The 12,939-nt window shown below is 39.5% G+C and overlaps 1 protein-coding gene across 10 annotated transcripts in view; it reads right to left on the bottom strand.

Moving 5' to 3' along the window:
- The window catches only part of ABCC9 (ATP binding cassette subfamily C member 9), a 73,890-nt gene extending 67,757 nt beyond the window's left edge, over window positions 1-6,133 (bottom strand). For 4 of the 10 annotated variants that reach the window (XM_071733130.1, XM_071733133.1, XM_071733136.1 and 1 more), the window contains exon 1: window positions 5,861-6,128. The gene's annotated coding sequence lies outside the window, so the exon portion shown is untranslated. Of the gene's footprint in view, window positions 1-5,830 lie in introns of all 10 variants that reach the window. The other 6 variants (XM_071733134.1, XM_071733137.1, XM_071733139.1 and 3 more) reach the window with 5 other exon arrangements.
- Between the last annotated feature and the right edge of the window lie 6,806 nt (window positions 6,134-12,939).

The raw sequence follows: 12,939 nt of genomic DNA, 5'->3' as shown, positions 1-12,939 counted from the left end.
CCAACTGTCCTCTGCATCTTGGTATGCTTGAAGAAAATAAATACTGATGTATAGAGACAGTGCCTGTCATACTGATGATAATTTTCAACAGCAGCTGTAAGCAGTCTATTCACAATATTTTTGTTACTAGTCCATTAAAAAAAAAAAAAAAAAAAAAAAAAAAAAAGTTACATTGTTATTTTTTCTCTTCTAATGGAAAAGAATACCAGAGAGCATAGGCTGGTTAGTTTAATGTAAAAATAATCCAAACATAATATAAGAAAGATTGCATTGCAAATGAAATAGGGTAGTTGACAATAAATTCCAAAGTTTTTGCACCATAAAACACTTAATATTGATCAACACATCTGGTGACCCTGTTCATTAAACCTTCACTGGCTTAAAATCTATCAAATTAGATAGATTTGATTAGTGAGGCTAGACTGCCCAAATGAAGCTTAAAACACACCCCAGGTACAACTTCCCTTTTCAGCAGACCCCACTTCAAGACACACACCAAGTGCTGTATGGCACTGACAGGGAATAGAAACGATAACAATGGAGAAACATTAATAATCCAGTGACCCTTCCTTCCTCCCTTCCTTTCCTTCTTCCATCCATTGGTCCTTCTCCACTGTGCTAGAAATGAGTTATGACTGGAAGTGGAGGAGGGCTCCTGTTCTGCATCTGTTGACGTGTGCCAGCTTCCATAGACACTTTCTGGTGTTTACATGGACAGGCTGCTAGAAGTTCTCTGTATCTTCAAGAGTGGCTTCTGAAAATACACACCAGTGCATCAGAGCTCTACAAACTGATTTTATCTCCAGTGTGCCTCACAAGGAGCAAGAAATGTCTCCATCATTCCCTTCCCATCCATTTCTGGTGAAGAAGGCAGACCTGATATAGTCCCCACATTTGATCTATTTGACTCAAACCACTAGACCTTGCTCTGTATTTTGGAAAATTCACATATACAGTGCTCTGAAAATGCACTGATGCACAGGCCTATTACCCAGGCACAAAGCAGGTCATGTAGTTTCTACTTCTTTGCAGATATAAGGGAAATACACTGGATGACACGTATAGGAGGATGCTCTGCTTTTACAGTCAATGAGAACGAGACTCCCATTTGGTTCAGACCTGCAATTAGCCATTACTTTCTGCTGCATCAGGGCATGCCTCTAGAAAGCTCATTTTCTCTAATTAATTAGCTGTGTCCTTTTCCAAAGAAGGGCAGAAAGACGAGCCCCTAAGGCACAAGAAAAAGTCCTTGATCTCTGGACAGCCTGGGGCAGCCCAATGCTTGCACATTAACAGAGGTTAACAGAGGTTGGGCCATAGCAGAATTCCAGATGCAACCACTCATCCAAGGAAACTGTAACTTTCAGTCTTCCTCAAAGGAAAATCTGGTAACACAATGGCAAAGTTTCTCATGCCTACACTCAGATCCCGTGCTTGAAAAGTTCATTGGAGCTACAGATGCACAGCACACATTCTTAGGGCTACAAACAGTGCAAGTAGCATGTTCAAAAGCTTCAGAGTAATTTGAGAGTCTAAATTACATTTTTAAACAGTATTTCAGTATGAGGAGTTAAAGAGATATTTAATAATACTAAGAAAATTTAACAGTTTTTAGAAGGCCTACGCTTTACTGACTTCTAATGAGTCCCAGTTTTGAAAATTTTCACTCAAAAAACTGAGCCTGGAAATTAAGACAGTCTGGAAGATCTTGACTGCAGATGACCAATGAAAGACAGAGCAAAAAGGAACTATTCCCTCTTCTTCTCTGCAACCATAAGACTTCATGTCATGAAAATGGGAAAAGGAAGAACAACAAATATAGAAAAAACCATGAAGAATTGTAGCTGTGCTTACTGTTGCAACTCATCAAAAAGTGCAGCTGGGTGTAGAAAGGAATATGGAACATTTTTATCACTCTACCAAATTTGGAATGGTTAATAATTACTTAAATAATAATAACATATAATAATAATTAAAATACTAATAATTAAACTATTCTTCCCTTGGCTTTAACTCTTCTAGCAAGCTAATATCGGACCTCAGTCAGTATTAAATATGTAGAGAAGCAAATAGAGGCATCTTGCTTAGATGGGGAAGTGCTGTTGGTTTCCCTCAGCACTGAGCATTGTGCAAGTACATAATTAAATACACGAAGACTTTTGATGTTTTTCCCTAGCACCAGCTACTGACCATTGCCCAAGACAGAATGCTGACCACACCAAACATCAATCTAACCCCTAATGACTGACTAACTAAATAATGAACTAACTGCCACACTGAAGATTGGTGAATTAGCTCTAAGTAAATGAAGAGCTGACTCAAGGTTTCCCACAGTGTAGTCAAAGCTGATCTTCTCCTTATCAGCTGTAAGGTGAGAGACTTTTTAGGCCACAGTTGAGTATGCAAACAGAGATCGAAGAGGAAAAACAGGGTTGCAGAGCTAAAGAGAATTCTGTTGTTAAGTGATGGAAGGGATAAAAGCAGTAATTGGCACAACCCAGAAGGTTATCACATTCCCCATCAGCAGTTCCCTTCTCCACCTGCCTAGACCCCTTCCAGCAGCAGCACAAATCTGGGCTTGCTAGAACTGTTCATTAGTGAATTCAGCAGCAAAGCCAAATGGTTTTATCATACCCAGCAGTCTGCTGCTCTAGGCAGCTGCCTGCTTTGCTTTAGGTCACACAGCCTAGTGGAGAGCCACACAAATAGTTCAGTTGTAGAATTAATGGTCTTATAAGACCTGGGTGCCCTTTCCCAAAAGAAGAAGCCCCAAAGCTTGAGAATGATGCTAAGTTGCTGCAGCTGCCATGCTTCTGTTGCAAAGTTAACTCACACAGGCCTAGATCAGGGATCCATGGGGCATAACAGAAATGCCCACCAATTTCTTAGGAAATCTATGTATCCTAAAGGAAGGGATAGCCACTGGATAGCACAGAGGCCTCTTCCCATATGGACTGCCAAGACCTTTTCTCTAAGCAGATGTTCAGGTTGGAAACTTTGGAGCTCAAGCCTTCTTTACAAGCAGATGGCTTTGTCTAGCAAACAGCAATGTCTTCAAAAGATGGAAGCAGTCTGACTGCCATATTAAAAGAATAAAATGCCCAAGCAAACATGAATATCCAGGAGAGAACAGATGAAAGGCTAATAAATTGTTTTGAAATTTATTGGTCATCTGATGTTATTGACCAATATTTCTCACAAGTTAGTAGCAGTCTTTCAGAATAACTCTTGAGATCATTGAATACTCATTTAAGATGGCAACCTTATTCATATCCATTACAAAAAAAAAAAAATGTCTTTTCCAGAGATAAGTTCCCTTTATGTTGAATAAAGTAGGCTACCAAGTGATGCTGGGCTGACTACATGAAAGTAAGTACATCATAATATGTTTGCTTCCCTGCTAATCACATCAGGGATGTTATACTTTATAGTAGTGTTTCCAAACGTGCCAAGTTTAACCTAGCATTTCAGCCAGGGGAAACACAGTGATGTGCTAAAGATCTTCCAAGGACAAGGACGTGCTACCTGAGGGTACCAGCTACATTCACCAAGCCAAATAAGGGTGACAAACACCAGTTAAATTTCTGTTTTACCTCTTAGAAACTGGAAGGCCTTTGTCCTTCAAAGTTATTGATAGCTTCAGTTGTTACAAACTCGAACTAGTAGGAAATTTTCAGAGTTTTTTTTTCTTTCTCCCTTTGAAAATGGCATTTGCTGAGCAGGCAACTACAAGCAAGAAGCAAAACTTCACAGACAAGGGGAATAGAAAGAACAACCAGCAGAATGGACCCCTCATGGTGCCATGGGAATTTTCAGCTCTCCTTTGCACTATTTGGGAATCTGATTCCCTATTGTCTTACCATAGTAAGCACATGAACTATCTGAACAGCAGTTCAGCCTGTAATGAAATAATTAAAAAGCCCTATGTCCTTTAAGTAGTTTAATTCTCATGCTAACCTCCCCTTCACTGGCAAGAGGAAACTTTCTAGTATTGGGCTAAGGTGTACAGACATTGTCATAATATAATAAACTGAAATCAGTACAAAAAATATTCAAGAATAAGTATTCATTGTGAGTAAGAAAAGGGTTTGAGGAAGAAAAAAAAAAATAAGACAAAGTTGGAAACATGAATATGGTGTTCCATTGAACATAAACACCTACAGATCTCATTTTAACAAGCGTAAGTGGGGATTTTCAGGGCACCAAGCCAGTTCCTGAGATAAATTTTCTCAGGTAAGTGATTGTAAAGACGACCATGGAAAAGAACAGATTTTTTAAATTTCCATTAAAATTATAACATCTTCAGCAAGTGCAATACTTCAGGAACTCTAGTTAAAGACATTTTAACTACCTTAGGGTCTTTTAAAGCAGGCTTAAAAATCTTCATAGTCAAGAAACTCATCTTACCTGGATTATTACTCTGTTCAGCATGCTCTGCAAGATACTTATAACTATAGTGAAAAGAATAAAAATACACTCCTCAGGTGGACCTTGCTTGAGGGAAATAAGAATATTTTGGAAAACATTTTTTTTCAGTAATTCTGCTGCCTGTATTTAACAAAAGAACCCCAACAATAGCTGCACTTCCTAATTAAAACATATCAGCTTACAGAGGATACTTGGGTATCAGTTGAAATTTGATTTTTTCTTTGTTTTTGTCTTATATATAATGTGCATTATATGCCCATATATGCATGTATATCATCAGGTGTAGGCATACAGATGCAGGATGGAGAAAGTATTTTAAAAAGCAGTAAAATACTATTATCTTAGTTTTCTTATCTTGTGTATAATTAACTAATGAAAAAAATCAAGATTTTTTTTTCTTTCCTTCTGAATGTCACAGACACAATTTTAGCGAAGGTCAAATTATGAATTATAGGGTTGGATAAGCACAACGGAAGGCCTAACTCTGAGTTTTGCCACACATTTTAGGTTAGTGTTCTCAATCTTTTTCCTTCCGAGGTATAAACCTACTAGTTTGTTCATCTTACCTTCCTAAAAGCACTGGACCGAACAAAATCTCTGTAATCTGTAGTCTGTGCATAACTTGCAAAGGGTTCTAGTAAGGTAATGACAAAAAAGTGCTTGCCCTTTAAAATTCCTTATTCAAAATGATCCTCAAAATACCATTTTCCTTTTTATTCCTCTTTTAGCTGTGACCACCTATTCTAGATAGACCCTGCTTTCTTCCTAAGCATTGTCTCAGTTACCTTAAGGCCTTAAGGTGATGAATTACCCCAGATACTTGTCAGCATTCTCACCACTACCTGCCAGATAGCAGCAGCCTGATCCAAACGTTACCGAAATCAATGTAAAGAATCTCATTGACTTCAGCAGCTTCTTGGCTCAGGCTCCAAACTCAAGAGAAAAATCACAACAGCAGTGGTGCTAAACAGGTTACTGGCACCGAGAAGCATTTCACACAAACATCTGCAGTGGTCTCACACACAATTCTAATGCATTGCTTTCTTTTTTTCTTTTCTGGTAAGCTCCTTAACACAACATCAGCATGCTACACACTGCCTGCTGTAAAACCTTCGGACTTCGCATGCCAAGAGAGAGGACAGTTTAAAAAAAGAAACCCAGCCCTGTGAACAGCAGCAAAGAAAACATCAGCAGGAGGGGACGGTAAAGGCTGAGAGTGCCTGCGAATGAAAAAGGAAAAGGAAAAAGAGATTGGAGTTGTAATCCCAGGAAAGAGCGAGGAGCAGCCCTGTCCCACAGATATAAAGGGAAGGAGGAGGAGGTGGTTAGTGGGAGATAATGGGGGAGGGTCATCCCGTGCCCCGCTTGGTTGCTGAGTGTTAGATCAAACCCTGTAGCTTACCTTTGTAAACTCAAAACCAAAAATACCAACCCAAACTGTCACTCGGTTGTGCTATGTGATCAATATCATCCCAATGGCAGGATTTTTCTTCACTTAGCGAAGCTGCTCCAAGCCCTGGAGTGGATTATTTTTAGGCTGGTGATGGGAAGATCAGCTGCTGCCTCCTATCGAGTTTCCAAAGTGCACAAACTCTTCTTCTCTTTCTCATACGCTGAAGGGGGCAGGAAACTGGGAAGAGACAGGAAAGCAAAAAGCACCAATTTTTTGCCTGCTGAAGCTACAGTCCCCTGGGATTTCATCTGCTTGCTTTTATTTTCATTTTCTCCTCACTGCAGTAGTGAGATTCCGAGAGGCTGCATTGCAGCACACCAACTATTTAATCAGCAGGTTTTTCTGAAGTAATAGATTTAGACAAGGTAGTCCAAATTTGTCGGTTTTGGGGGGCTTCAGCTTTTGAATTCTTCTGAATTAATCTTGGATAATTTTAATTTGGCAATATAATTTTGCAGCTCTTCTGTCATCCTGAGCAGAAGAGAAAAGAGAAATCTACTCAGCTATTTTGCTTTACCCAAGATCCCTTCAGACTCCTCAGCTTAAAATACAAACCAAATCCCACTTTTTGATCACATGGAAGAGAGGAACTTTTCTTTGCTCTTTTCTTTTGACTTTTTAAAAATCTTGAAATAAAATTTAAAACTAATTTGGTGCTCAGACCAGGAATATGGTTTCCAATACAATAGACCTTATTTACAAGAGATCATTTTTTTTTTTTTTGTCTGCAAAATACACTGTAAATGCTTATGTAGGGAGAAAAGAGTTCAGAGAAAGCCTACATGCAGTTGGTTGATTCATTTCCTCATTTTTTTTTTTCAGTGCCATTGAACCAAGATTTACCACCATTCATCTTTTCCATCATGATAGTTTTACTTGAAGCCACAAAGAGCAAAGATCTGGGACTTGGTGTATCACAGGTAGCACAGGGTGGGTTTGAGAAGAGCTGCTCAACCACAAGGTAGCAAAGCTGGAGGCCCTGGAGATAGAATTTGCTTAGGTCTTGCAGAATCCAGGGATTTCATGTAGCTCATAAGAGAGTAGATGGTTTCCACTGAATTTCAGCCAAAGATGTTTTAATGCCACAAGAAGGGTTACAGTGAGCTCTGAGCTGAGAATGTAGTTGGATGGTTGAGACTAAACAACAGCAGGACTCATCAAAATCTTGGCAAGCCTAGCTTGGTCCTTGTTCTCTGATGTTTCTTACCTTTCTCAGACATTGGAATGGGCTGCCCAGGGAAGTGGTGGATTCTGCACCCCTGGAGATATTTAAAAAGAGACTGGATGTGGCACTCAGTGCCATGGTCTGGTAACTGCAGCGGTAGTGGATCAAGGGTTGGACTTGATGATCTCTGAGGTCCCTTCCAACCCAGCCAATTCTATGATTCTATGATTCTTACAACTGTAGGCCTACAAAAGTGGAAACCTGAGATCTAGAGAATATTAGCACTTTTTGTTGTCTCCAGTGACTTCAAATATCAACACAGCATTGCAATGAGAAACTGAGTCCTAAACAGTCCTCCACAGCACAAGAAATCTTTTACTTGCAAGTTTGGGGTTTTTTTTGCTTTTTTTCCCTTCCCTTTCATGTATAAAAGTTCAGTGCACTAGAAAAAAGATTGTGGATTGAAAGCTTTTGAGTTCTGAGTATCTGGGTTTTACTAAAGAAGATAAAAATTAAGATCTTTAATGCATCTAATAATGCTCTAAAATAAAATTGTCAATTTCCTTTATCCAAACATGAGAATTTGGTTCATTGTCACTCAGGTTTGCCACTCTTCAGGAAACAAAAAATAATAAAAAAAAAGAAGGCAAGGTGAATGTGGAAGCAAACAGCATGTTTCATTTTGCAGTTCCTATATGAATTCTTTTCGTTCCTCTACATGACAGGATAGCATGTTTTGAAAGGCATTTCTAGAAGGATTGAGGAAAATGAAAAGCTGTGATCTGAAATGATTTTTTGCAGATGGGCTTTTCCATTTGTGGGCAGGGGGGATGCTGGGGTGCGGGGGGCTGGGGAGGAGGTAGTACAAACGAAAAAAAAAAAAAAAACTTCAAAAAAATCCGAAACAACACCAAAAAAAAAACAAAAAAAAAACCCAAAACCAAAACCAAAAAAACTGATAGGAATTCGGAATGTTTCAGGGTATGTAAGTGAATGGAAAACACCACAGGCCGATTCCCAGGTATCCTCACGTACAATATTTCTTCAGATCTCCCACGTCAGCCTCCAGAAGACCAAGCGCTCAGCTACCGACACCTCCCGAATCCGAAGCTGCTTGGGGTACACGCCGAGGTGCCGGCAGTGGTGCCGAACCCCCCCGGACACCGGCACCGAGGCTGCGGAGGCGGCAGCTCGGGGGCGATGCTCTGCGGATGCAGATTCCATCCTCCCCCCGCCATCTCCCGTCCCCCGCCGCCCCCCTCGGTCCCTCCCCCCTTTCCCGGCGGGCACTGACAGCCCAGCGCTGCCTCTCCCCAAGGTCCAGGAGGGGTGGAAGGAATTGGGGCATCCCTCGGGAAAGGGATAGGGGGGGTTCCCGCTGCCCCCCTCTTGCCCCTGGGGATGGGGGAGCGGGAGTGACCGCGGCGGGAGGGCAGCTTAAAGCTGCTTTACCTGATGGCTTGGGTGGGGGGGGGGAGAGCGGAGAAAAACGTCAACAAATTCTAAGCGGATCTTAAGGAAACCGCTGAGTTTTGTCTCCCGCCACCGAAAGGTGGGTGAAATCCACGGCCTGTCTGGCGAATGGTTTCCGTGCTGCCGTGGGCTTCCATGGGCTTGCTGGCTAAATCCGATGGTGGATGAATAGCAGGATTGGAAGAAGGTTTTAGTAACTTAGCACTCACCGATGTGAGGGAAATGACCCTCCAGCCGCTGCTGCTGCGGGTATGGATCCATGTGCCATAGCTCCCAGCTGAGCACCCTCCACTGGAGGTGTCCTGGTTAATTAAGACTAACCAGGAAAGAAGGGTGTCTGTCACCCAACAAGCTGTTCAGGTCTCATCTGACAACAGCTCTCTTTGCCATTTTCTGTCTTGTGGGCCAGCCCGTAGGTCTCCCTCTATGTGTTGTGCTTCAGGGTACACCGACACCATCAGTGGAGTCACTGGACCACAAGGAGCTGCCACTCAGTAGCCAAACTGGGGTGGCTGCATGGAGGTTCTCAGTCTCTCCCATTTCTGAAGAAAAAAGCTGAAGTCACCACCATTTCACCCAGGTGTGCAGGTTATTTTGTTTGAGTTGTTGACATTGAAGTAGCTGTTTTGGAGAAAACCTCTCATGGATATTGTGCAAGTGAGGATAAATAATTACAAACCTACCTGTGTGATTTATACCAGGACTTCATGCTAATACGGCAAGATAAACAAATGTTTGGGGCAGATTATATAAGTTGTGGTCCATCAGGCTTTTATTTTACATCTAAATTTGTCACTGTCAGAATCATCATAGTGCAAAATAGTATAAAAAGTATGAGATTGACACATCTTCAACACCAATTTTGTTTGTGCTTACAGCCCTATTTAAAAAGAAAAGTTTGCTATATTTGATTTTATTACACTTAGCTCATTTTATCTAAAAAAAAAATAAATGTCTCTACCATGAAAATTAATGAAGTAACAAAGATTCCATTTTCTCTTTTAATTTTTTTAGTGTAATGGAAAATGCAGCTGGTCTCCGAATAACTTCTCAGTCCCTTTTAAATATTTATGGTGGCTATGCTTGGAGGGGGGGAAGCAGTAGTAGGGCTGCTAAGTATTATTTGAAATACTTCCCACAGCTTTTTTGAAGATTATTATTCCTGGTTTCTATGGGGAAAACTGTTGTGGAAAATATATACAGCAAAAGTTCAGCAGAGCAACCTAAGTAAAGAGCTCTATATGGAGAACTGCAAATCCCAGGCCTCAGAGTTCCTCACTATAAAAGGTGTATAAAGCCACAAGACTGGAGCAGGGATTTGCAAACCTTATGATCTTTGATGGACAACTGAGAGTAACTGGTGGAGTCCAAGGCTCCAAACACAACACTATGATTTGTCTTAGTAGCTCTTAATCTTGGCTGAACCTGCATGCAAAGTTACATCTTGGATGTTTATACACAATACAACTTTTCAGATCTTCAATTTTATTTGCTCTGTTTGATAGTTTTTTGGTTTTAGCTTTTTTGTTGTTGGGGTTTTTTTTTGTTGTTTTTTTTTTTATCTGTCACATTGGCAACAAAATACACACGATTTGGATTTCATTCTTTTTTTTTTTTTCATCCTTCAAAAATAAAAAAAACTGAGAGGTGGTCTTTTAATACTGAGGGCTTTTTCATTCTGTCAAGATTTCCGCATCCTCTTAGTGTAGAGAAGCTTAATTCTAACTATCCTAAAAGCTAGACTTTTTCATGCTATATTTTAAATTATACCAGACACTTAGACCCACTTGTATTATAAATAACAATGATATTGTGGATTTTGTGTGTGTGTCTGTGTGTGTGGAGCTAGAAGAAAGGGTTGTATTTTTTCTTTTTTAATCTGTGCTTTACTGAATTTCTGTACTCTTGGCTGACACTGGACAGTTCAGTCTATTTTTTTATGCTGCTTAGAAAATATTCACTTATTTCTAAACCAGCAAACCTATCAGATAGACCTTATCCTCTCTGTTAACAAGACAGGACTAAACTAGGGACAAGTTTATTTTTTCCCATTGAACTCAACAAGGCACATACATTAATTAGTACCATTTACAAATTTTGGCTTTTTGATATATAGTACTCAGAAAAAAAGAGACCATGTAGGTGTCCAATTTCAGTGGGAATGCCCGAAAGGGGAGCTAGGTACTGAACACAGAAATCACCTCACTCAGGATTACGTGACAGATATTTGGTTGCTTATATCGGTGCCGGTTGCCCGGGCTCCCTATATAGAACTTGCAGAGAAAAATACATTTTCAGACTATAGTTCTTTCTATCCTAAAACAGGTATATAAGATAGTGGAAACTTGTTCCCCCCTGAATAGGACTATTTCACCCTGTGGAGAAGGAGATAGTTTATTGTTAGAGGGTTATAGCCTAATAGTTATGAGGTGAAGTCATTCTCACACAGGTGGAGTTAGGGAAGCAGACTCCTGCTGCTGTGCATGCTGTGCTACATGTGGAAATTAATCTAAAACACTGGAGCATTTTTTAAAATTTTACCCTCTATCCTTTTCTTTTTCTTTGAAGTATGGAAATAAGTTTTCAGCCTGAGATAGTTTTCCATGTATCTACTTTGTATTATTGTGTACAGCAAGAGAGTATGATAGAAAGGCAGTAAGCATGACAAGTACCTTTTAGACACCATCCCCACCATTTTTATTAGACATGGTAGAAACCACAGAGTCCTCTTCTCACATCTCTGACTGTCTCTGGTTGTAATTCCAGAAGTTGTCATATTTGACCTTATGTTCTATTCTGTAATAATTGTATGGCATAAGACGAATCATCAACATGGTAAGAAATCTCTTTCATAGGAAAAGATGAAATTCATTCACTTTTCTAAATTCATGATATATATAAACCCTGAAATCTAGCATCTGCTGTATACAAAATACACCATTTTTGGTTTGTTTTTTGCACCATATGTAATACATTCTTCAAAAAGCCACTACCATAAGAGGATGCATTCCATCCTTAAGAAGATGCACATCTTCTTCTTCAGGCAAGATAAGCCATGCAGTTGCCTTGCTTATCAAAAAAACATCCAACCATAAAGGGTCACACATCTGCCTTTTATCTAAAACCTCCTACTCCAGGTCTCTAAGGCTGCATATTTCAAAGCTGGACACTTTTTAATAAAGTCTGTGTTCAGGTTCTCAGGAACGCAAAAAAAAAAACCCAAAAACCAACCAAACAACAACAACAACAAAAAAAACCCAAAAAACGTTTTATTAAAATCCATTTTCAGAAAAAAGGCAAAACCCAAATATATTTAAAATCATTGTGGTCATGCTTTATATTGTATTTCAGTTAATAATATGTCATCTGGGTAATTTACTGCTGCAGTACAGACACAGTAATTGAGACCTTGATATGCACTGTCCAGTGCTTTGTGTTATTAACTACACCTTTATTTAGTGGGTACTGAATGGTAATGTCCTGGTTTTCTGATAGTTAGAGGGTTATCTTCTCTTCTTGCTGCTGTCATTTGCAGCCCTCACTGTAAATCAGGGAATGATAAGTTTAAAGTTCTACAGCACACAGAACTTTATTACATCCCATGGTTACCTGAATTAAAATCCAGAATAAAAAATAGTCAGAAGGATTAAGATTAACTTAAAATAACTATACTCTTTACACTAAAACATGTCAGTGGCACAGCAGTGGAAAGTCTTAGCAGGAAACACAAAAGCCCATTAATGAAAAAAACCCAACAACTTCTTATATTATCCAGCACACTTCAGAATATGTAATAATATTATATATTATATATTATTATATACTATATAATCAGCACACTTCAGAAGCATTTCAGACATAATGGTGGAGCCCTACTCCCCCAAAACACCTTCTGAAGCCCATTGATAGGAGATACCTAAGGTACTTTTGTAATAGTTTGTCATGAGCCTGTGACAGCAGTCTGATAGCGTGGTTCACATAAGTAAAGAAAAAGTGAGATAAATCATCACAACACAGAATTGTTCATTTCCAAGACAGCAACAAGATAATACTATATGGTACAAAATGTCAGAAAATAAAACAGTGTTTGTGCTGAAAACAGCAGTTCCTGTAGAACAGTAGTTAAAAAATACCAGTCTAAAGTGTATAATTCTTCAAGGCAGACTCTTGGCAGACCATAAGATTTACTAATATAACTTCAGGGAGATTTACATCATATTTGCTGTTATAAAGCAAATGGCCTGAGAATTGTGAAACAGAATTAAACAGACTTTCATCAGTGTTCATTCTCTGTTTTACATCTTATCCCTGTATCAGTCACGGGCTTGATAGGGAGCACATCTCATTTCAAGTGGACCAACTTTGCATATGAAATGCCAGCACACTGAGGCAATCTGGACAGCATCAAACCAATACAATC

This window comes from Heliangelus exortis, chromosome 1 (genome assembly GCF_036169615.1).
Source record: "Heliangelus exortis chromosome 1, bHelExo1.hap1, whole genome shotgun sequence".
In the NCBI taxonomy this organism is placed as follows: Eukaryota; Metazoa; Chordata; class Aves; order Apodiformes; family Trochilidae; genus Heliangelus; species Heliangelus exortis.
Note: the sequence above shows the minus strand (reverse complement) of the source record. Positions and strands in the feature narration are given on the sequence as shown.